Source organism: Struthio camelus, chromosome 21, assembly GCF_040807025.1.
Source record: "Struthio camelus isolate bStrCam1 chromosome 21, bStrCam1.hap1, whole genome shotgun sequence".
NCBI classification, from domain to species: Eukaryota; Metazoa; Chordata; class Aves; order Struthioniformes; family Struthionidae; genus Struthio; species Struthio camelus.
The window spans coordinates 3,399,112-3,421,756 of record NC_090962.1 but is presented as its reverse complement, the minus strand read 5'-3'; the positions used below and the strand labels follow the sequence as shown (position 1 = coordinate 3,421,756).

Genomic DNA, 22,645 nt, shown 5'->3' with positions numbered 1-22,645 from the left:
TTAACAGTTTTCTATTCAAACAGCACTCCACAAGGGTTTGCTTCTGAGCCGTTCACTAATGTCACGCAACCTGGCTCAGTATTACTGGGTCCTTAGCACATAACCTTCTATTGCTAAATAATAAAACACTGTTCCGACTTCTAAGTAAGTCAGCAAATGTTTTCCATTGATGCATTTCCAGAAATAGGGGCAGAGAAAGCCACTTCAGCAAAACTAGATGAGAGCTAGTGCAAAACTGGAAGTAGCTGTGAGAAATGGTCGTGCTTTGCTGTTAATCACCATTAATTGCTATATACTTTACCAGTCTCCTTTACTGTAAACAAGGCCACGTATATAATATTTTACTGTACAAACATTCAAATCCCTCATGTAAATTAAACATAAGGGTGTAGAAAATGCTCAGTGACACGCTTTTCTGTTAGGGCTTCTGCAACTAACCACAGCCTTGCACTATTATTGTACAGGCAAGTGGCTCTTCTAGAGATTAATGTAACAGCCAGAACTTTCTGGTGGAGACCATAGCTGTGTCAGACAGCTAGTGTTAGCAGTTTGGTAGGGAGAGATAGACTACTCCCCTCTCTAACGTTAATAACCTACCCCGTTAGAGACTTTCCCTAGTTAGGTGCTCTGATCCAGATTGCCTTAGTACATGTGCCTTTGCCTTCTCTCAGTTCATTCTGCACATTCCTAGGGGCTCTGTTTTGAACAGCTGACCTTGCTTCTTTTTTGGTAGCGGAGCAGCAGACGTTAGAATAGCTGCAATAAGAATCCCCAAAGGGAAGGCTCGTCAGTTCGGTGACAGCCATGAGACCGTTCTGAGCTTGCTTCTAACCCTGTGAAATGCAGCTCTGCTTACACTGTCCACTTGGATGCTCACACTGGCACTGCCATGTTGAGGTAAAGGGAAGCCATTCCAACCACACAGCTTCCAAATGACACTATGCAAAGAATGATGTTGCCATTATCTCATGGAGCATAAATAGATGCCATGGCTGGATCTGGCTCTGTGATTACCCCTAATCATTGCTTTGCCACAGAACGGAGGGGCTATTACAGCTCTCTCTCATCATCTCTTTGTGGAGCAGACGCTCTTCCATGGCTCATTAGAGCTCCCACATGTTTGTATTCCAAGCATGCAATCTCAGCCCTAAATGTGCTTCTCAGAGACAGAACCCAGCATGTGATGAATGACGTGCCCAGTGCAAAGTCACAAAAGCAGGTGACAGAGACACAAGCTGATTCCATAAAGACTTCCTCATGCAGGCAGATCATTCCAATTGCAGTGGTCAAGCTATCTCCAGCAGGGCTGTTGTACGACCACATAGTATGACCTCTAGTTAAACAGCAATTTTCAGGCAGGCATCATATCAATTAAAGGTACACTGTGGAGAAAATACAGGTTTTAGCAACTTCACAGATACCAAGTCCATGGCCAGGACAGGCTGCCAAATACGAATACGGCCTTTTCTTCTCTGGGGCTTTAAGTATTTACCCTTTCCTAATGCTTCCCTCAATTACATAAGTAGGTCAACAGCACTTTACAAAACAGCAAACAGGCCAAATAGCATTCTGTCTTAAGGTGTGGACCCAAAGTGAGCCAAGGGAAGTGCCCAGGATCTCTGACTCCCAGGCCCTACGTCCACCCCAGAAGAAAACTGGAGGGAAGTCCTCTGGGTGCAGGATATGAAGCAGTTCTCCCCTCTTTCCTAAGCTGACAGCAAGAAAAATAGTTCACCCTGTTTCAAGTCTTGCTTCAGAAAGAATAGTTTTTATATTTTGGATCCTAACTCTATTTTCTTCTGCATCCCTTTTCTAAACATCGGGCAAAAGCAGCAGCATTCTCAGCAATGGTTCATTTTAACTTACAACACCAAAATTGCCAGCAATACCTAGTAAATGCAGAAGAGAGACTTCTCCAGAACAAGGTCCTTTGCATTCTGCAGGCTCAGGAAGAGTAAAGGGTCAAGGAAGTCTGGAGAACTCCTCTGCAGTGAGAGTCCATGTTCTTCCCTGTCCTCAGCTGGGTGCTCCTCACTTTGCCTCTTCCAGTCTGTTCCAACCTTTGGCAAGCACCACACCTGCATAAGATTTCCCTGCTGAGATGCAGTGTGTGTTGAGGAAGCAGCATGAGCCCCAAAACTGTGTTTGCTCCAAGGACCAAGATAGCTCATAGTCATATTTCAGGCAGCCAAGATGTATTCTGGAATACTTCTGTCCCCTCCCCTTGACTGGGTCACCCAAGCGTCTCAGTCTTTCTTGTCTGAATATCGCTCTCACTGATCCTTCTTACTTTCTGGTGCCTGGGCTGCAAGTTCACCAAAGAGTTTATTGAAATCCAGGAGTTCTGTTATGATGACAGAGGGAGCCTTAAATTTCCATCTGAATGGGTGATAAAGAGCAGAACAAATAATGCCTCTGACATGGTGTGATTGCTCAGAAGCTGCCTGTGCCACAGGGAAGCAGCTTCCATAGTGAGCTCTGCTTTCCTGACATGAATGAGAAGCAGACACAGGTTGGGATATAGTGAGCAGCTTCTTCTTCTTCTCTGAATGGAAACAGAGGTTTGATGGCTACTAGCTTTATTCCCATTGTACAAAGGAGCTCAGTAGCCAGGCTGTGGATTATCAGGCTTGGTGGCTCTCTCCTGAACTCGGGAGCAAGATGACAGATAGATCACCATTGGATGTAAGGAAAAAAAGTTAGCTGCGATGCCACACAGGCCTCCATATGCAAAGACATTACGATGCAATCATTCCCAGTCCCTATCCCCATTACAGGCCTGTTCTGGCATCCAAAGAAACTACGGCAAAGTCCTCATTAACTCCAGTATGAGAGATTCAGGAGTATTGAAGTGTGAACCAAGAAAATGCTTTGACTCAGAGAATATATGATGCTTGTACAAGAGCTGCCTCATTGGCCAACGCACCAAGAACTGAACCAGTGACCTTCAGAGATAAAAAGCATCAGAGTGCAGAAGTAAAACTATAGTTTAAGACCTACACTGAGAGGCAAGGACCAAACTGGCAAAACATGAATTACTAAGTACTCCACATCAGTTAGCCATGAAATTCCCAGCCACTGTTCTACACATAGTTTTTCACTCTACTACCTCTCCCTTTTCTTCAACTTTCATTTCAGTTCTCCATGACACAGAAATAGGAGGGAGGGGGCATGCCAAGGAGGTATGGTTCCTCCAGATACCTGAGTATCCAGGATCCATGCTTTCCATTAATTTCCACATCTGAGCAACGATAACCTTGAAAACACACTAACGCACTCCAAGGTAAAAGACTGTCCAGACCTTCGAAAGTAAGGGTAGGAAATGGGAAAATGCATTTAGGACATTGTCTGCCCAGTAACAGCAACTAACTCGAACATAAATGATTTGTTTGCTTAAGGTGTCCTATCCTTGCTTCCTGCTCCTCCACCCACCGGTATAAAAGTGAAATATCACCCTGAACTATGTGATTTCAGTAGGGCCAGTGATTTCCACTCTTTGACCAAATGCTTTTAGTTGGCTGCCCCTTCTCTGACATAAGTAACACATATATGTTTCACGCAAAATTGAAACTTTGTCCAAAAACTCCCACAGAATGGGATGAAAAAAACCCAAATGTATAGGCATGTTGCATAATGCACCACTGAAGACTCTTGGATACCACATAATGAGTGCAGCATATGAACTTATATAAAATAAATACACCAAGAAGGAAGCAATGAATGAAGAACATTAATATACACAAGCAATTCATTGTAATATTGATCAATGTCTGTAATTAAACTGCAGAAGCACACATAAACTCAGCCATCAGTAGAAAATATAAACGGTAATCTAAGGCTTTTTATATAAAATTTGAAAGGAGCTGACCTGAGGGTTGTTGGGAAGGGTTTGTGCCTTCCCAGGTGCATATCAGTGAAAAAAAACAAACTGTAAACTTTTGAGAGGCCCCTACAATCTGAATCTCTACCACTGTCTCCACAAGCCTCCTGAAAAAAGCTCCAGGGTAATCAGATACCTGCCTCAGCGGGAACCATTCCGTTAACAGTGTATGTGACAAGAGAGGATGTTTGATCAGTGAGGAGGGGGAACTCCCTCAAAAGTCACCTCCTTCATGCTTTGCCAATAGGAAACATCAGACACAAACAGCAGAATGAAATCTAAGCTATCTGGGCCTGGATGTCAAACCAGTGTCAAATCTCAGTCTGTCTAGCAAGGTTGTATGCCCTTTGGGAGAGGTTCCACACGTTCCACCTTGAGGGAGGCTTTGCTGGCCTTTTGATCTGTCCCTGACAGAGGCCAGCATTCTTCAGAGATATGAAAGAGCAGCACAATCTTTCAGTTATTTAACAAAGAAAATACCACTTCATCCTCCCAACCAGCTCAATTTCCTTTCAAAGCAAAACTCCCTTTAGCTGTTTCAGCAACTAAGGTCAGATTTACTGTGGCCTTGGCACATGTAATTATTTCACGAATGAACTGGGCTCTTCTCTTTGCCTAGCTAATGCTACCTGGTGTCTTTGTTCTGGCTACTGCCATGCAGAATTCCATCTGCTAGCTGGTACAGCTTAAAACAATCCATGAATTTACCTTATAGGGATGAGTCAAGTGGCAGCTCCTCAAAGGTTAATGGAAGATCAAATCCAAGTCTTAGCTTCAAAAATACCTCTAAAATATCCAAGAGAATTTGGAAAAAAAGATGTCCTTCATGTGACAAGGACAGCAAGGCAAAGCTTCTTTTTCAGCATTTGAGCCCTGCCAGTCACTGACTTCTCCCACCTCTGTTAAGAGGAACTATCTTCTTACTTTTGATCAAAAACTCCTATACGACAAACTCTGGATACATATATCTAACAATTAACTCATTAGGATAGTCAACCTATTAGCAAAGCTGTGAGCTGCTCGCCTTCTTGTGACAAGTCTTTGATGCTGCAGCAGGATCCAGCTTGCTTGCATGTAAGAGAGGCAGGGAGAGGATGGCTGTGGTAGCTTTGACTGCCGCAAGACCATTTGGAAGGCAGGGGGGGAATAGCTTCAGCACTCAGCACCTACTGGTTTCTGATGTAGCACACAAGCCTTACTTAGGAAATCATTTTCTACTAGCAGCAGGTGCTGAATATGTACATCTCTCTTGCTCCACAGAAATCTGTTCAACTCGAAAAGGAATTTCACTCATGAAAATCTGCACTTTATCCTTCATTTTCGTCTTTTAAAAGCAGAATCTACCAGGCATTCTTTAACTTCCACATGCTGATACATTTCCCCAATCTCTATAAATTCCATTACACATATTCAGGGGGTCTTAATGATTCATATGTAGTACCTCTGAATTTCTGAAGAGTCTCATGCACACATTACACACACATGTGCTATTAGGTTTCATCTACATGTGTCCAGAGAGACAGACATTGAATAATTTGCTGTGAAGTGTGAAATTTTAATAATTTGACAGGTAAAGATACATTCCAGTCATCTCCAACTCCATATCCCATAGTTTAGCTGCTAGGCAATCCTGTCTCACTTAATATGCAGGCAATTTTCCAGCATCCAGAAAGAAATCACTCCAAGTTTACAGTGTAAGCTCCTGGACACATCTTTCACTCCATGTTTACAATGCACCATATCAAATGTAGTTCTATAAAAAGCTGTTTCATACATACCAAATATTCCTGGCAGTCCCTTTATCTCTTTTCCAAATAAGTCTTATTCCCATACTTCACACCCATCTGATTCTTCATATGCCTGGCAATGTAAGCCACATACTCCATTAGCTTGTTTTTGAAAGAACATTCTTAGTGTCTTCAAGCAATTGCTTTTTCCTGAAAAGCACAGAGGCTTCTGGCTAGATTTCTTTCTCAGCATTAGGTGGCAGCCAAACGTTGCAGCCGATCCACTAAGCTGGGCCATGGAAGAAAGGACCAGGGAAGCAGCATTTGGATGGAGTGTTGAATCATCCCAAATTAGAAGTAAATTGGGTCTAACACCCTGGATGAATCCCATCTCCATGTCTGGACCCAGAAGACTCTGTGCTGAGGACTCTGTAATGGAGACGAAGCAGACATATGCTTTCTGTTATTCTTATTCATGGAATTCAGCATTTTAGGAGTAAATTATTATGCTTTTACTGAAAACCATTCAAATAAAAATGGTCACAATTTGAAGTTATTTATGTTCCCACTAAAATACACTGATTTCAGAAGTGTTCTGATAAGCATACAGGGCCATCATGGCAATCCTTGCTCATCCCAGACCAATTCTGTTGCTCTCTGAGGCTTTCATCATCTTTTCTCCTTTCCATATCATTGTGCTTTTTCACCTTGGTTTACTTGCACTATTTCAACTGACTCCAGCATTTTTTTCAGTGCTGGGAAGATGAGAAGCCAAAGCTTCAGCAGGAGGTTGAGTTTTCCTCCTTCATCTCAGAAGAGGTCCTTTTAAGGTACTGGGAGAACATCGGCAGAATGGTGAAATGGAAGCTTATCTCTGCAGGTAAACAAGGACATTTTTGCTGTCACTGCAGAATACAGAAGAAACCAATTCCAATTTGAAAGTGGATAGACTCCAAGTACAAAAGTTATCTCTGTTAAAATTCAACACCAAGACAATGGCCACATGCTCTAAGCCCTGCTGGTTCATCTCATCACAGGTCGTACCCTAGTGGTTCCAGGACTAAGACCCAAGCTCAGCTATTTAGTGTTTTCTGCTTGCATGGTGTATTGATGAAAGGCAGTGTATAGCCATGTTGATGCCAATATGATTAATGTAGTTGGAGGGAAGGGAATGGTGGTACCAGAAGAGGTTGAATTAAGCAGGCTCCTGCTTCCCAGCTCCTGATATAATTGTAAAATGCAGAAGTTGAGAGAATGCTCATTATTAAAGATCTCTCATTGATGCTATTTTGTGCCAGATTTGGTTGCACACGTCCTGGGCTGCATCATAGCCAGGAGAAATGCTTGGAAATCACTTTTCCTCTTAGCCCTTCAGCCCCATTTAACTGGCTTCAAGGCAACTAGAATGAATTTTATATAAACTGCCTATTATGAACTTCTGTATTCTGAGAGCGAATCTATGACAAAATCAGTTTGCCATTAAAATGGGTGCAAATTAAATGGATCCTGCAAGATGCTCCATGCTTCCTGCAAAGAAAACAGGCATCATATAGCCTTGCTGAATTTAATATAGCCATTAGACAATGAATATTTTATAGGATGGAGTCTTGAAACAGTACTTAGGGAATTCAGAAATACATTAAAATGTAGACTGAGGACTCATCTTTTTTCTATCTTGCAGTGAATACAAGATGCAACAGCCAGTGGTGTAATTAATAACTCTCTGACTGTCGTGTGGCACCAGCTGTCCAGGCCCCAGTCTGTTCTTGGGATAGTTGCCCGTGTCATTATTCCACATGGACCACAGAAGCTCCAAGAGCTCTGGATGAATTTTGATCATTTTCCCTCTGCCTCTAAAATGATCTGTCTTGGGAATGCACAGTTCACAGAATGGGGAAGGCATTAAAGATGGAGGTTTGTCAACTTTGGATTGCACCTGATGTGGCCTCTGGGGTGCCCTTTTCATGGCACCGCACAGAATCAGGAAAGGAAAGGTTTTATTTATTTTTCTTTAACTGCATGTTTCATCCTGAGGAGAATACTCATGTTAAGTGCTTAAAACTAGGTGTTCTGAATTCTTTCCCTTTCACCTAAAATTTCCTCTCTCCACCATTTTAAAAGAAACTTATGCATCTAACTGTGGTCTTCTGAATCATCTCCAAAATTAGATTTCAAAAGTGGCCTAAGACAGATGGTATGTCTACTGCCACTGCTGCCTATATGCACAGCACTATATGCTTTAGCACCCTTCTTCTACTCCTCTCTCACCCATAGCTTTTGAGTTCAGAGGTGCCATCTCAGTTCCCCCAGGGGCAATTACAATGGAGTAGCTGACAAATTAGAGCTAGATATATTGTACTAAATTAGTGTAACAGCCATGATTCTAGCAGGTCAGACAAACTGCCATGAAGATTGGACATGGCAAGACAGGCTATATTTCATCATTTCAGCAAATTTGTAACATAATGGAACAGTTATATACCAGGACTATTAAAGAAGACAGAATGCAAGTTAAATAATAATTAACTGTACTAACTCTTCTCATAGTTTTTATTAGGTTCATTTGGTATAAGATACCCCTTCATTTGGTATAAGACAGAACTGAGACTCCCAGCTTTATAAGCTTTATTAAGCAAAATATATCATTAGATATGTAGTTACAAAAAAGGAAAAATAAGACTTTTGTGATACTAATAGAGTTAAGACTAGAAATTAATACAGAATATTTCCAGTTTTACCAAGAAATCATAATCAGATTGTCTTAATTAATTTTAAAAATTCTTAACACAAAGTGATTATCAATAAAAACATTGGAATTCATTATCCTAAAATAAAGATTTATTAAAATATTGTTCATTATTCAACATCAAAACTGTTTTTGCATGTATGATAATTTAACAAGCTCAGCAAGTTCCCATGGTTCTGTAAAGCTCTAAATAGCTGGCAGGGATATAGAGCTCTGAAAGTACTTGGAAAGCGTAACTGAGTATGACCCCAGCTGCATTTCAGGAATGCAATTGGTGAGTGAGAGCTGAAGTAACTAGGTAAGATTTAGGCCCCTAACGAGACTCACAATAAAGATTTCTATAAGATGGAGAGGCTCATACACATCAATATTGCCTAGAAAAGAAAAAAAAATTCCTAAACAATACCATAAGAGTGACTGAGATTAAATAGCAAAAATTAAATTGAAAAGGTCTTGCTTTTCCTACAAAAACAAAAAGTCTTGAAGTAAAGAATATGTGATGGGACATTTAAAAATGAATTTTTCCTTATGAGACCAAAAATTATTTTATAAAAACATTTCTAGAAACCTCCTTCAAATCTGAAAGCTCAAGATTTACCTTTAATATTGCATGCTACAGTCAACAATCCAAAAAACCACAGCTTGCAAATCCAAGACTGCTGAGGGGAGAAGAACTTAATACATATATATTCCAAAACCAAGAACTAAACAAATTCCCTTTTGCTGACTTATCCCACAATAATTTTTATCCCAATAGAGCAGATATCTCGGACTTCCAGGCCAAAGATAATTGCATGTCAGTCTCATGTACTCATGTGCTTTGCTCACCCATCAAAAATCTCCCATAGAGGAACAAGATTCAACAAAGAACATCTGAGCAAAGTACTCCATAAATAAGTGGGAAATTGGAAAAAATAGACAAACTTCAAGCCTTCAAATTCAGAGATTACAGAAATAAAATACTTAATGGAAGGAGAAGCTACAAAGCTAGACTACAACATAACAAGCTGAATACATCTCAGCTTTATGTCTCAATGATTGACTAGTGTTGCCGTTGCTACGTGATACAGACACATGCTTCCACAACGAGCTTGAAGTTAAAATGTAGAATTAAAGGAAAAATGGAAAATAAGACAAGGCATAGGAATGCTGGCAAAAATAAAAAAAAAAAAGTAACACAAAAAAGACTAAAAGGAAAAAAACATATTTACCTAGACAAAGGAGAATAAAAAAGAAAGCATACTGTTGTCTTCATACCCACAATTGTTTTTCTCCTCTAATGTGGCAAAGTATGAATCAAATAAGACGTAGCAATAACGGAAATAAATGTACCAAATGACAACTTTCAAAAATGGACACACACACACACACACACAAACACTCAGAAGAGAAAAAAGACCTCATTGCGGCACCACCTCCAGCCAGCCTCAAACGCTACAGCCTCCTGTCCTCCCAAAGGCAGAGGGGTATAAAACTACATCCCACTTACTGACAGGTGGCCGATACTTTGTAACAAAGGTCTTCCCGTCCCCTCCCAAGGTGCAGCACAAGGCATGCACCCAGACGACGAAGCCTCGGGCTACGCACCTGAAGTTACAGGACAGCCCTGTGCACGCACCTGCCGCCCGGGCACAAAGCCCCGCAGAGGCAGAGACCTCGACCCCGATTACGGAGCGGGCAGGCGCCTCAAGGCACCGCGGGCCAGACACCTGTAGCTCGCGGCTTCCAGCCTGCCTACAGGGGAGCCACGCTGCACAGGCTGCCATTGCGGGGCACCGTGCCACCGCTGCGGAGGCCGGCACCCAACTCACTGGCCGGACCCGTGGCTCAGGCCTCTAAAGACCTCCCCCGAGCCGAGAAATGGACAGCGCGGTGACTTCCACCCTCCTTACAGGGCACTCACCCTCAGCGGCCGGCAAAAGGGGGAGCTTGGCAAACGGCCAACCGAGCAGAGACCACGGCCCTCGTTACAGGGCGGCCACGCTGCTCTGGGCAACACAGGGGCTCAGGAGCAACAGGGAACGTGGGTCCGCATCCTGGGCCCTCCCCTACCTTCAGGGAAGTGCCAGTGTCCAGGCTCCCTCGCTCCAGGCTCCTCCATCTTCTGCAACTTGCATCTTTGGCCTCCTGAAGACCTTGCAGATTCTTCACTCCTGTTGCTTGCAGTTTCTCCAAAGCCTGCCTCTTCTTGCCCACTTCTACTTTGCAGCACCAGGGCACCGGCAGCAAGAGAGAGACGGGAGACAAGATCAGGACATCGAGGAAACAACTCCATTCCCCAGCCCAGCGGAACTTCATCTGAGGAGGTAAGGCTCTCCCCACCGAGCCAGCGCGCAGCCTGGCACTCAGGCCCTAAGGCCCCCCACGGGCTCCTCCCTGACGCTTCTCGGAGGGTCTTCCGGCACCCCTCAAGGCTCCCCCGCCCCCAGAACCACAGACCCACCACGGAGCCCACCCCGCAGAAGCCCAGCTCCACGCTCCCCCCAGGTGACCGTTACACGGCGCTGTGCAGAACGCGCCCGGAGGAAAAGAGGGGCTGCGGACGGGCAGGCGACATCCGTACGGGCCTGCTCCAGAGACCACGTCCTGGAGGAGCGCCCGCCAGGGCGTCCCCCCTGGCCTGCCAGAGGGGCTGCCCTTCTTGCCCTTGCCAGCCCGTGCTGCAGAAGCGGCATCCGCCTCCAGCAGCACGCCTGCGCAGAAGGCTTGAGGCTTGCCTGGAGACGTCCAGGCGGGTTGGAGGCCAGTGTGGGAGGGCTGGGACTCTGGGCGCTGAAGGCTGGGGAGGGGCTGGGCAACACACGCGGAGGAGACTCACCCCTCACTTACACGGGGGGCTCACTCCGCAAGCACGCTCGGGAAAGCGGCCTCTTCTCAAGGAGCCCGAGGAGCAGCTGGGCCCCTGCACTGCAGGGAGACCATGGCGCTCGAGGCACCACGGGCCTCTCTGCTTCTCCGAGACCCAGCCCTGGTGGCCTTCACCCTGGTCACAGAGTTCTCACTCGGCCGAGGCTGTCAGCAGGGTGCAGCGCCGTAAAGGCAGAGGCCGGAGCCCCGGTGCCTGAGAGGGCAGGGCTCAAGAGAGCTCTGTGCTCCCCCCCCCGCCCCACCCACAGCTGCAAGAATGCCACTGGCATCCTACTTTGCAACGTGCTCACCCTGGCTGCCTAGCAAAAGCAGCATCAAGGCAAGAAGCCGCTGCACCATCGACCCACACCCTGACTACAGGGAGGCCAGAAGGGTCTTCCTCCCTGGGCCTTGAATTACTGGGTACTCACACTGCACAGACTGCCACCCGGGCATGAAGCCCTGCGGGCGGAGACCTCGACCCCGATTACGGGGAGGTCGGTCAGCTCAAAGGCATAAGCCTTGCATACGCACACATCCCTTAAAGGGAAGGCTCGTGCCACGCATGCTCCTTACAGCGCTGACGTGCCTAGCGTAACATCAGCCAGCCGCAGCACTCCGAGGAGGCTGACCCACTCCTCACTTAACGGGCTGAGCATGCCTGAGTACCTGCCAGAGGGGCTCTATGCAAGCCTGCCTTCTCCCCAACAGCAAGGGGGATGTGTTCTGTACCCTCAAAAACTCCCGTCTGCGGGAAGCCAGGAGGATCTGCTGGTGAGTGCCCACAATGTCTCTTGTTCTCTGCTTCTGCAAAGCGTCCATCACTAATACTGCAGCGATTTAGGGCAAAAACATACCAACATGCAAGCCACAACAGTCACGCCGTCCCCACACATACCAACACGCACACAAGACGGACAGCTTCCCAGAAGAGAAAAAAGACCTCATTGCGGCACCACCTCCAGCCAGCCTCAAACGCTACAGCCTCCTGTCCTCCCAAAGGCAGAGAGGTATAAAACTACATCCCACTTACTGACAGGTGGCCGATACTTTGTAACAAAGGTCTTCCCGTCCCCTCCCAAGGTGCAGCACAAGGCATGCACCCAGACGACGAAGCCTCGGGCTACGCACCTGAAGTTACAGGACAGCCCTGTGCACGCACCTGCCACCCGGGCACAAAGCCCCGCAGAGGCAGAGACCTCGACCCCGATTACGGAGCGGGCAGGCGCCTCAAGGCACCGCGGGCCAGACACCTGTAGCTCGCGGCTTCCAGCCTGCCTACAGGGGAGCCACGCTGCACAGGCTGCCATTGCGGGGCACCGTGCCACCGCTGCGGAGGCCGGCACCCAACTCACTGGCCGGACCCGTGGCTCAGGCCTCTAAAGACCTCCCCCGAGCCGAGAAATGGACAGCGCGGTGACTTCCACCCTCCTTACAGGGCACTCACCCTCAGCGGCCGGCAAAAGGGGGAGCTTGGCAAACGGCCAACCGAGCAGAGACCACGGCCCTCGTTACAGGGCGGCCACGCTGCTCTGGGCAACACAGGGGCTCAGGAGCAACAGGGAACGTGGGTCCGCATCCTGGCCCTGCCTTCAAGGAGGAGCCAGGCTCCAGGCAAGGGTCCCCCTTCCCTTCCCCTCAGTTGTCCGTCTACCTTCGGCCTCCTAACCACCTCGTGGATTCTGTACTCTCATTGCTTGCAATTTCTCCAGAGCTGACGCCTTCTTGCCCACTTCTGCCTTTGCAGGAGCGCGAAATTGTGAGCAGGAGACAGACAGAATAGTGTCTCTGTAATTAAAGGCCCACAGAGGCAGGGCACACCTGTGGCCTCCCTGGAATCAGGGCGCGCGTCCACCAGTGGCCTCTTGCCTTGATGCTGCTTTTGCTGGGCAGCCAGGGTGAGCACCTTCTAAGCAGGATGCCTGTGGCACTCTTGCTGCTGCGGGTGGGGCGGGGGGGGGGGGGGGGGGAACGCAGAGCTCTCTTGAGCCCTGCCCTCCCAAGAACCGGGGCTCCAGCCTCTGCCCTAATGGTGCTGCACCCTGCTGACAGCGTCTGGCCAAGCAAGAACTCTGTAACCAGGGTGAAGGCCACCAGAGCTGCGTCTCCGACAAGCAGAGAGGCCTCTGCTGCCTTGAGCACTATGGGCTAACTGCAGTGCAGGGACTGAGCTGTTTCCTTTGGCCCCTTGGGATGAGGCAGCTGTTCCGAGCCCGGTTGCAGAATGAGCCCCCTGTGTAAGTGAGGGGTGAGTCTCCTCCGCGTGTGTTGCCCGGCCCCTCCCCAGCCTTCAGTGCCCAGAGTCCCAGCCCTCCCACACTGGCCTCCAACCCGCCTGGACGTCTCCAGGCAAGCCTCAAGCCTTCTGTGCAGGCGTGCTGCTGGAGGCGGATGCCGCTTCTGCAGCACGGGCTGGCAAGGGCAAGAAGGGCAGCCCCTCTGGCAGGCCAGGGGGGACGCCCTGGCGGGCGCTCCTCCAGGACGTGGTCTCTGGAGCAGGCCCGTACGGATGTCGCCTGCCCGTCCGCAGCCCCTCTTTTCCTCCGGGCGCGTTCTGCACAGCGCCGTGTAACGGTCACCTGGGGGGAGCGTGGAGCTGGGCTTCTGCGGGGTGGGCTCCGTGGTGGGTCTGTGGTTCCGGGGGTGGGGGAGCCTTGAGGGGTGCCGGAAGACCCTCCGAGAAGCGTCAGGGAGGAGCCCGTGGGGGGCCTTAGGGCCTGAGTGCCTGGCTGCGCGCTGGCTCGGTGGGGAGAGCCTTACCTCCTCAGATGAAGTTCCGCTGGGCTGGGGAATGGAGTTGTTTCCTCGATGTCCTGATCTTGTCTCTTGTCCGTCTCTCTGACTGGCAAATTGCCACCCGGGCATGAAGCCCTGCGGGCAGAGACCTCGACCCCGATTACGGGGAGGTCAGTCAGCTCAAAGGCATAAGCCTTGCATACGCACACATCCCTTAAAGGGAAGGCTCGTGCCACGCATGCTCCTTACAGCGCTGACGTGCCTAGCGTAACATCAGCCAGCTGCAGCACTCCGAGGAGGCTGACCCACTCCTCACTTAACGGGCTGAGCATGCCTGAGTACCTGCCAGAGGGGCTCTATGCAAGCCTGCCTTCTCCCCAACAGCAAGGGGGATGTGTTCTGTACCCTCAAAAACTCCCGTCTGCGGGAAGCCAGGAGGATCTGCTGGTGAGTGCCCACAATGTCTCTTGTTCTCTGCTTCTGCAAAGCGTCCATCACTAATACTGCAGCGATTTAGGGCAAAAACATACCAACATGCAAGCCACAACAGTCACGCCGTCCCCACACATACCAACACGCACACAAGATGGACAGCTTCCCAGAAGAGAAAAAAGACCTCATTGCGGCACCACCTCCAGCCAGCCTCAAACACTACAGCCTCCTGTCCTCCCAAAGGCAGAGAGGTATAAAACTACATCCCACTTACTGACAGGTGGCCGATACTTTGTAACAAAGGTCTTCCCGTCCCCTCCCAAGGTGCAGCACAAGGCATGCACCCAGACGACGAAGCCTCGGGCTACACACCTGAAGTTACAGGACAGCCCTGTGCACGCACCTGCCGCCCGGGCACAAAGCCCCGCAGAGGCAGAGACCTCGACCCCGATTACGGAGCGGGCAGGCGCCTCAAGGCACCGCGGGCCAGACACCTGTAGCTCGCGGCTTCCAGCCTGCCTACAGGGGAGCCACGCTGCACAGGCTGCCATTGCGGGGCACCGTGCCACCGCTGCGGAGGCCGGCACCCAACTCACTGGCCGGACCCGTGGCTCAGGCCTCTAAAGACCTCCCCCGAGCCGAGAAATGGACAGCGCGGTGACTTCCACCCTCCTTACAGGGCACTCACCCTCAGCGGCCGGCAAAAGGGGGAGCTTGGCAAACGGCCAACCGAGCAGAGACCACGGCCCTCGTTACAGGGCGGCCACGCTGCTCTGGGCAACACAGGGGCTCAGGAGCAACAGGGAACGCGGGTCCGCATCCTGGGCCCTCCCCTACCTTCAGGGAAGTGCCAGTGTCCAGGCTCCCTCGCTCCAGGCTCCTCCATCTTCTGCAACTTGCATCTTTGGCCTCCTGAAGACCTTGCAGATTCTTCACTCCTGTTGCTTGCAGTTTCTCCAAAGCCTGCCTCTTCTTGCCCACTTCTACTTTGCAGCACCAGGGCACCGGCAGCAAGAGAGAGACGGGAGACAAGATCAGGACATCGAGGAAACAACTCCATTCCCCAGCCCAGCGGAACTTCATCTGAGGAGGTAAGGCTCTCCCCACCGAGCCAGCGCGCAGCCAGGCACTCAGGCCCTAAGGCCCCCCACGGGCTCCTCCCTGACGCTTCTCGGAGGGTCTTCCGGCACCCCTCAAGGCTCCCCCACCCCCGGAACCACAGACCCACCACGGAGCCCACCCCGCAGAAGCCCAGCTCCACGCTCCCCCCAGGTGACCGTTACACGGCGCTGTGCAGAACGCGCCCGGAGGAAAAGAGGGGCTGCGGACGGGCAGGCGACATCCGTACGGGCCTGCTCCAGAGACCACGTCCTGGAGGAGCGCCCGCCAGGGCGTCCCCCCTGGCCTGCCAGAGGGGCTGCCCTTCTTGCCCTTGCCAGCCCGTGCTGCAGAAGCGGCATCCGCCTCCAGCAGCACGCCTGCACAGAAGGCTTGAGGCTTGCCTGGAGACGTCCAGGCGGGTTGGAGGCCAGTGTGGGAGGGCTGGGACTCTGGGCGCTGAAGGCTGGGGAGGGGCCGGGCAACACACGCGGAGGAGACTCACCCCTCACTTACACAGGGGGCTCACTCCGCAAGCACGCTCGGGAAAGCGGCCTCTTCTCAAGGAGCCCGAGGAGCAGCTGGGCCCCTGCACTGCAGGGAGACCATGGCGCTCGAGGCACCACGGGCCTCTCTGCTTCTCCGAGACCCAGCCCTGGTGGCCTTCACCCTGGTCACAGAGTTCTCACTCGGCCGAGGCTGTCAGCAGGGTGCAGCGCCGTAAAGGCAGAGGCCGGAGCCCCGGTGCCTGAGAGGGCAGGGCTCAAGAGAGCTCTGTGCTCCCCCCCCCGCCCCACCCACAGCTGCAAGAATGCCACTGGCATCCTACTTTGCAACGTGCTCACCCTGGCTGCCTAGCAAAAGCAGCATCAAGGCAAGAAGCCGCTGCACCATCGACCCACACCCTGACTACAGGGAGGCCAGAAGGGTCTTCCTCCCTGGGCCTTGAATTACTGGGTACTCACACTGCACAGACTGCCACCCGGGCATGAAGCCCTGCGGGCGGAGACCTCGACCCCGATTACGGGGAGGTCAGTCAGCTCAAAGGCATAAGCCTTGCATACGCACACATCCCTTAAAGGGAAGGCTCGTGCCACGCATGCTCCTTACAGCGCTGACGTGCCTAGCGTAACATCAGCCAGCCGCAGCACTCCGAGGAGGCTGACCCACTCCTCACTTAACGGGCTGAGCATGCCTGAGTACCTGCCAGAGGGGCTCTATGCAAGCCTGCCTTCTCCCCAACAGCAAGGGGGATGTGTTCTGTACCCTCAAAAACTCCCGTCTGCGGGAAGCCAGGAGGATCTGCTGGTGAGTGCCCACAATGTCTCTTGTTCTCTGCTTCTGCAAAGCGTCCATCACTAATACTGCAGCGATTTAGGGCAAAAACATACCAACATGCAAGCCACAACAGTCACGCCGTCCCCACACATACCAACACGCACACAAGACGGACAGCTTCCCAGAAGAGAAAAAAGACCTCATTGCGGCACCACCTCCAGCCAGCCTCAAACGCTACAGCCTCCTGTCCTCCCAAAGGCAGAGAGGTATAAAACTACATCCCACTTACTGACAGGTGGCCGATACTTTGTAACAAAGGTCTTCCCGTCCCCTCCCAAGGTGCAGCACAAGGCATGCACCCAGACGACGAAGCCTCGGGCTACGCACCTGAAGTTACAGGACAGCCCTGTGCACGCACCTGCCACCCGGGCACAAAGCCCCGCAGAGGCAGAGACCTCGACCCCGATTACGGAGCGGGCAGGCGCCTCAAGGCACCGCGGGCCAGACACCTGTAGCTCGCGGCTTCCAGCCTGCCTACAGGGGAGCCACGCTGCACAGGCTGCCATTGCGGGGCACCGTGCCACCGCTGCGGAGGCCGGCACCCAACTCACTGGCCGGACCCGTGGCTCAGGCCTCTAAAGACCTCCCCCGAGCCGAGAAATGGACAGCGCGGTGACTTCCACCCTCCTTACAGGGCACTCACCCTCAGCGGCCGGCAAAAGGGGGAGCTTGGCAAACGGCCAACCGAGCAGAGACCACGGCCCTCGTTACAGGGCGGCCACGCTGCTCTGGGCAACACAGGGGCTCAGGAGCAACAGGGAACGTGGGTCCGCATCCTGGCCCTGCCTTCAAGGAGGAGCCAGGCTCCAGGCAAGGGTCCCCCTTCCCTTCCCCTCAGTTGTCCGTCTACCTTCGGCCTCCTAACCACCTCGTGGATTCTGTACTCTCATTGCTTGCAATTTCTCCAGAGCTGACGCCTTCTTGCCCACTTCTGCCTTTGCAGGAGCGCGAAATTGTGAGCAGGAGACAGACAGAATAGTGTCTCTGTAATTAAAGGCCCACAGAGGCAGGGCACACCTGTGGCCTCCCTGGAATCAGGGCGCGCGTCCACCAGTGGCCTCTTGCCTTGATGCTGCTTTTGCTGGGCAGCCAGGGTGAGCACCTTCTAAGCAGGATGCCTGTGGCACTCTTGCTGCTGCGGGTGGGGCGGGGGGGGGGGGGAAACGCAGAGCTCTCTTGAGCCCTGCCCTCCCAAGAACCGGGGCTCCGGCCTCTGCCCTAATGGTGCTGCACCCTGCTGACAGCGTCTGGCCAAGCAAGAACTCTGTAACCAGGGTGAAGGCCACCAGAGCTGCGTCTCCGACAAGCAGAGAGGCCTCTGCTGCCTTGAGCACTATGGGCTAACTGCAGTGCAGGGACTGAGCTGTTTCCTTTGGCCCCTTGGGATGAGGCAGCTGTTCCGAGCCCGGTTGCAGAATGAGCCCCCTGTGTAAGTGAGGGGTGAGTCTCCTCCGCGTGTGTTGCCCGGCCCCTCCCCAGCCTTCAGCGCCCAGAGTCCCAGCCCTCCCACACTGGCCTCCAACCCGCCTGGACGTCTCCAGGCAAGCCTCAAGCCTTCTGTGCAGGCGTGCTGCTGGAGGCGGATGCCGCTTCTGCAGCACGGGCTGGCAAGGGCAAGAAGGGCAGCCCCTCTGGCAGGCCAGGGGGGACGCCCTGGCGGGCGCTCCTCCAGGACGTGGTCTCTGGAGCAGGCCCGTACGGATGTCGCCTGCCCGTCCGCAGCCCCTCTTTTCCTCCGGGCGCGTTCTGCACAGCGCCGTGTAACGGTCACCTGGGGGGAGCGTGGAGCTGGGCTTCTGCGGGGTGGGCTCCGTGGTGGGTCTGTGGTTCCGGGGGTGGGGGAGCCTTGAGGGGTGCCGGAAGACCCTCCGAGAAGCGTCAGGGAGGAGCCCGTGGGGGGCCTTAGGGCCTGAGTGCCTGGCTGCGCGCTGGCTCGGTGGGGAGAGCCTTACCTCCTCAGATGAAGTTCCGCTGGGCTGGGGAATGGAGTTGTTTCCTCGATGTCCTGATCTTGTCTCTTGTCCGTCTCTCTGACTGGCAAATTGCCACCCGGGCATGAAGCCCTGCGGGCAGAGACCTCGACCCCGATTACGGGGAGGTCAGTCAGCTCAAAGGCATAAGCCTTGCATACGCACACATCCCTTAAAGGGAAGGCTCGTGCCACGCATGCTCCTTACAGCGCTGACGTGCCTAGCTGCATCAGCCAGCTGCAGCACTCCGAGGAGGCTGACCCACTCCTCACTTAACGGGCTGAGCATGCCTGAGTACCTGCCAGAGGGGCTCTATGCAAGCCTGCCTTCTCCCCAACAGCAAGGGGGATGTGTTCTGTACCCTCAAAAACTCCCGTCTGCGGGAAGCCAGGAGGATCTGCTGGTGAGTGCCCACAATGTCTCTTGTTCTCTGCTTCTGCAAAGCGTCCATCACTAATACTGCAGCGATTTAGGGCAAAAACATACCAACATGCAAGCCACAACAGTCACGCCGTCCCCACACATACCAACACGCACACAAGACGGACAGCTTCCCAGAAGAGAAAAAAGACCTCATTGCGGCACCACCTCCAGCCAGCCTCAAACGCTACAGCCTCCTGTCCTCCCAAAGGCAGAGAGGTATAAAACTACATCCCACTTACTGACAGGTGGCCGATACTTTGTAACAAAGGTCTTCCCGTCCCCTCCCAAGGTGCAGCACAAGGCATGCACCCAGACGACGAAGCCTCGGGCTACGCACCTGAAGTTACAGGACAGCCCTGTGCACGCACCTGCCGCCCGGGCACAAAGCCCCGCAGAGGCAGAGACCTCGACCCCGATTACGGAGCGGGCAGGCGCCTCAAGGCACCGCGGGCCAGACACCTGTAGCTCGCGGCTTCCAGCCTGCCTACAGGGGAGCCACGCTGCACAGGCTGCCATTGCGGGGCACCGTGCCACCGCTGCGGAGGCCGGCACCCAACTCACTGGCCGGACCCGTGGCTCAGGCCTCTAAAGACCTCCCCCGAGCCGAGAAATGGACAGCGCGGTGACTTCCACCCTCCTTACAGGGCACTCACCCTCAGCGGCCGGCAAAAGGGGGAGCTTGGCAAACGGCCAACCGAGCAGAGACCACGGCCCTCGTTACAGGGCGGCCACGCTGCTCTGGGCAACACAGGGGCTCAGGAGCAACAGGGAACGCGGGTCCGCATCCTGGGCCCTCCCCTACCTTCAGGGAAGTGCCAGTGTCCAGGCTCCCTCGCTCCAGGCTCCTCCATCTTCTGCAACTTGCATCTTTGGCCTCCTGAAGACCTTGCAGATTCTTCACTCCTGTTGCTTGCAGTTTCTCCAAAGCCTGCCTCTTCTTGCCCACTTCTACTTTGCAGCACCAGGGCACCGGCAGCAAGAGAGAGACGGGAGACAAGATCAGGACATCGAGGAAACAACTCCATTCCCCAGCCCAGCGGAACTTCATCTGAGGAGGTAAGGCTCTCCCCACCGAACCAGCGCGCAGCCAGGCACTCAGGCCCTAAGGCCCCCCACGGGCTCCTCCCTGACGCTTCTCGGAGGGTCTTCCGGCACCCCTCAAGGCTCCCCCACCCCCAGAACCACAGACCCACCACGGAGCCCACCCCGCAGAAGCCCAGCTCCACGCTCCCCCCAGGTGACCGTTACACGGCGCTGTGCAGAACGCGCCCGGAGGAAAAGAGGGGCTGCGGACGGGCAGGCGACATCCGTACGGGCCTGCTCCAGAGACCACGTCCTGGAGGAGCGCCCGCCAGGGCGTTCCCCCTGGCCTGCCAGAGGGGCTGCCCTTCTTGCCCTTGCCAGCCCGTGCTGCAGAAGCGGCATCCGCCTCCAGCAGCACGCCTGCGCAGAAGGCTTGAGGCTTGCCTGGAGACGTCCAGGCGGGTTGGAGGCCAGTGTGGGAGGGCTGGGACTCTGGGCGCTGAAGGCTGGGGAGGGGCCGGGCAACACACGCGGAGGAGACTCACCCCTCACTTACACGGGGGGCTCACTCCGCAAGCACGCTCGGGAAAGCGGCCTCTTCTCAAGGAGCCCGAGGAGCAGCTGGGCCCCTGCACTGCAGGGAGACCATGGCGCTCGAGGCACCACGGGCCTCTCTGCTTCTCCGAGACCCAGCCCTGGTGGCCTTCACCCTGGTCACAGAGTTCTCACTCGGCCGAGGCTGTCAGCAGGGTGCAGCGCCGTAAAGGCAGAGGCCGGAGCCCCGGTGCCTGAGAGGGCAGGGCTCAAGAGAGCTCTGTGCTCCCCCCCCCGCCCCACCCACAGCTGCAAGAATGCCACTGGCATCCTACTTTGCAACGTGCTCACCCTGGCTGCCTAGCAAAAGCAGCATCAAGGCAAGAAGCCGCTGCACCATCGACCCACACCCTGACTACAGGGAGGCCAGAAGGGTCTTCCTCCCTGGGCCTTGAATTACTGGGTACTCACACTGCACAGACTGCCACCCGGGCATGAAGCCCTGCGGGCGGAGACCTCGACCCCGATTACGGGGAGGTCGGTCAGCTCAAAGGCATAAGCCTTGCATACGCACACATCCCTTAAAGGGAAGGCTCGTGCCACGCATGCTCCTTACAGCGCTGACGTGCCTAGCGTAACATCAGCCAGCCGCAGCACTCCGAGGAGGCTGACCCACTCCTCACTTAACGGGCTGAGCATGCCTGAGTACCTGCCAGAGGGGCTCTATGCAAGCCTGCCTTCTCCCCAACAGCAAGGGGGATGTGTTCTGTACCCTCAAAAACTCCCGTCTGCGGGAAGCCAGGAGGATCTGCTGGTGAGTGCCCACAATGTCTCTTGTTCTCTGCTTCTGCAAAGCGTCCATCACTAATACTGCAGCGATTTAGGGCAAAAACATACCAACATGCAAGCCACAACAGTCACGCCGTCCCCACACATACCAACACGCACACAAGACGGACAGCTTCCCAGAAGAGAAAAAAGACCTCATTGCGGCACCACCTCCAGCCAGCCTCAAACGCTACAGCCTCCTGTCCTCCCAAAGGCAGAGAGGTATAAAACTACATCCCACTTACTGACAGGTGGCCGATACTTTGTAACAAAGGTCTTCCCGTCCCCTCCCAAGGTGCAGCACAAGGCATGCACCCAGACGACGAAGCCTCGGGCTACGCACCTGAAGTTACAGGACAGCCCTGTGCACGCACCTGCCACCCGGGCACAAAGCCCCGCAGAGGCAGAGACCTCGACCCCGATTACGGAGCGGGCAGGCGCCTCAAGGCACCGCGGGCCAGACACCTGTAGCTCGCGGCTTCCAGCCTGCCTACAGGGGAGCCACGCTGCACAGGCTGCCATTGCGGGGCACCGTGCCACCGCTGCGGAGGCCGGCACCCAACTCACTGGCCGGACCCGTGGCTCAGGCCTCTAAAGACCTCCCCCGAGCCGAGAAATGGACAGCGCGGTGACTTCCACCCTCCTTACAGGGCACTCACCCTCAGCGGCCGGCAAAAGGGGGAGCTTGGCAAACGGCCAACCGAGCAGAGACCACGGCCCTCGTTACAGGGCGGCCACGCTGCTCTGGGCAACACAGGGGCTCAGGAGCAACAGGGAACGTGGGTCCGCATCCTGGCCCTGCCTTCAAGGAGGAGCCAGGCTCCAGGCAAGGGTCCCCCTTCCCTTCCCCTCAGTTGTCCGTCTACCTTCGGCCTCCTAACCACCTCGTGGATTCTGTACTCTCATTGCTTGCAATTTCTCCAGAGCTGACGCCTTCTTGCCCACTTCTGCCTTTGCAGGAGCGCGAAATTGTGAGCAGGAGACAGACAGAATAGTGTCTCTGTAATTAAAGGCCCACAGAGGCAGGGCACACCTGTGGCCTCCCTGGAATCAGGGCGCGCGT

The 22,645-nt window shown here is 53.3% G+C and overlaps 1 protein-coding gene across 4 annotated transcripts in view; it reads right to left on the bottom strand.

Annotated features, from left to right (window-relative positions):
* Positions 1–5,434: 5,434 nt before the first annotated feature.
* Positions 5,435–22,645, bottom strand: part of LOC104141925 (Golgi integral membrane protein 4) — a 97,604-nt gene continuing 80,393 nt past the window's right edge. For 2 of the 4 annotated variants that reach the window (XR_011135698.1, XR_011135703.1), the window contains exons 16-18: positions 20,000–20,145; positions 15,206–15,351; positions 8,468–10,551 (exon numbers count right to left, since the gene is read on the bottom strand). The gene's annotated coding sequence lies outside the window, so the exon portion shown is untranslated. Of the gene's footprint in view, positions 6,037–8,467; positions 10,552–15,205; positions 15,352–19,999; positions 20,146–22,645 lie in introns of those variants that run through there. The other 2 variants (XR_011135699.1, XR_011135700.1) reach the window with 2 other exon arrangements.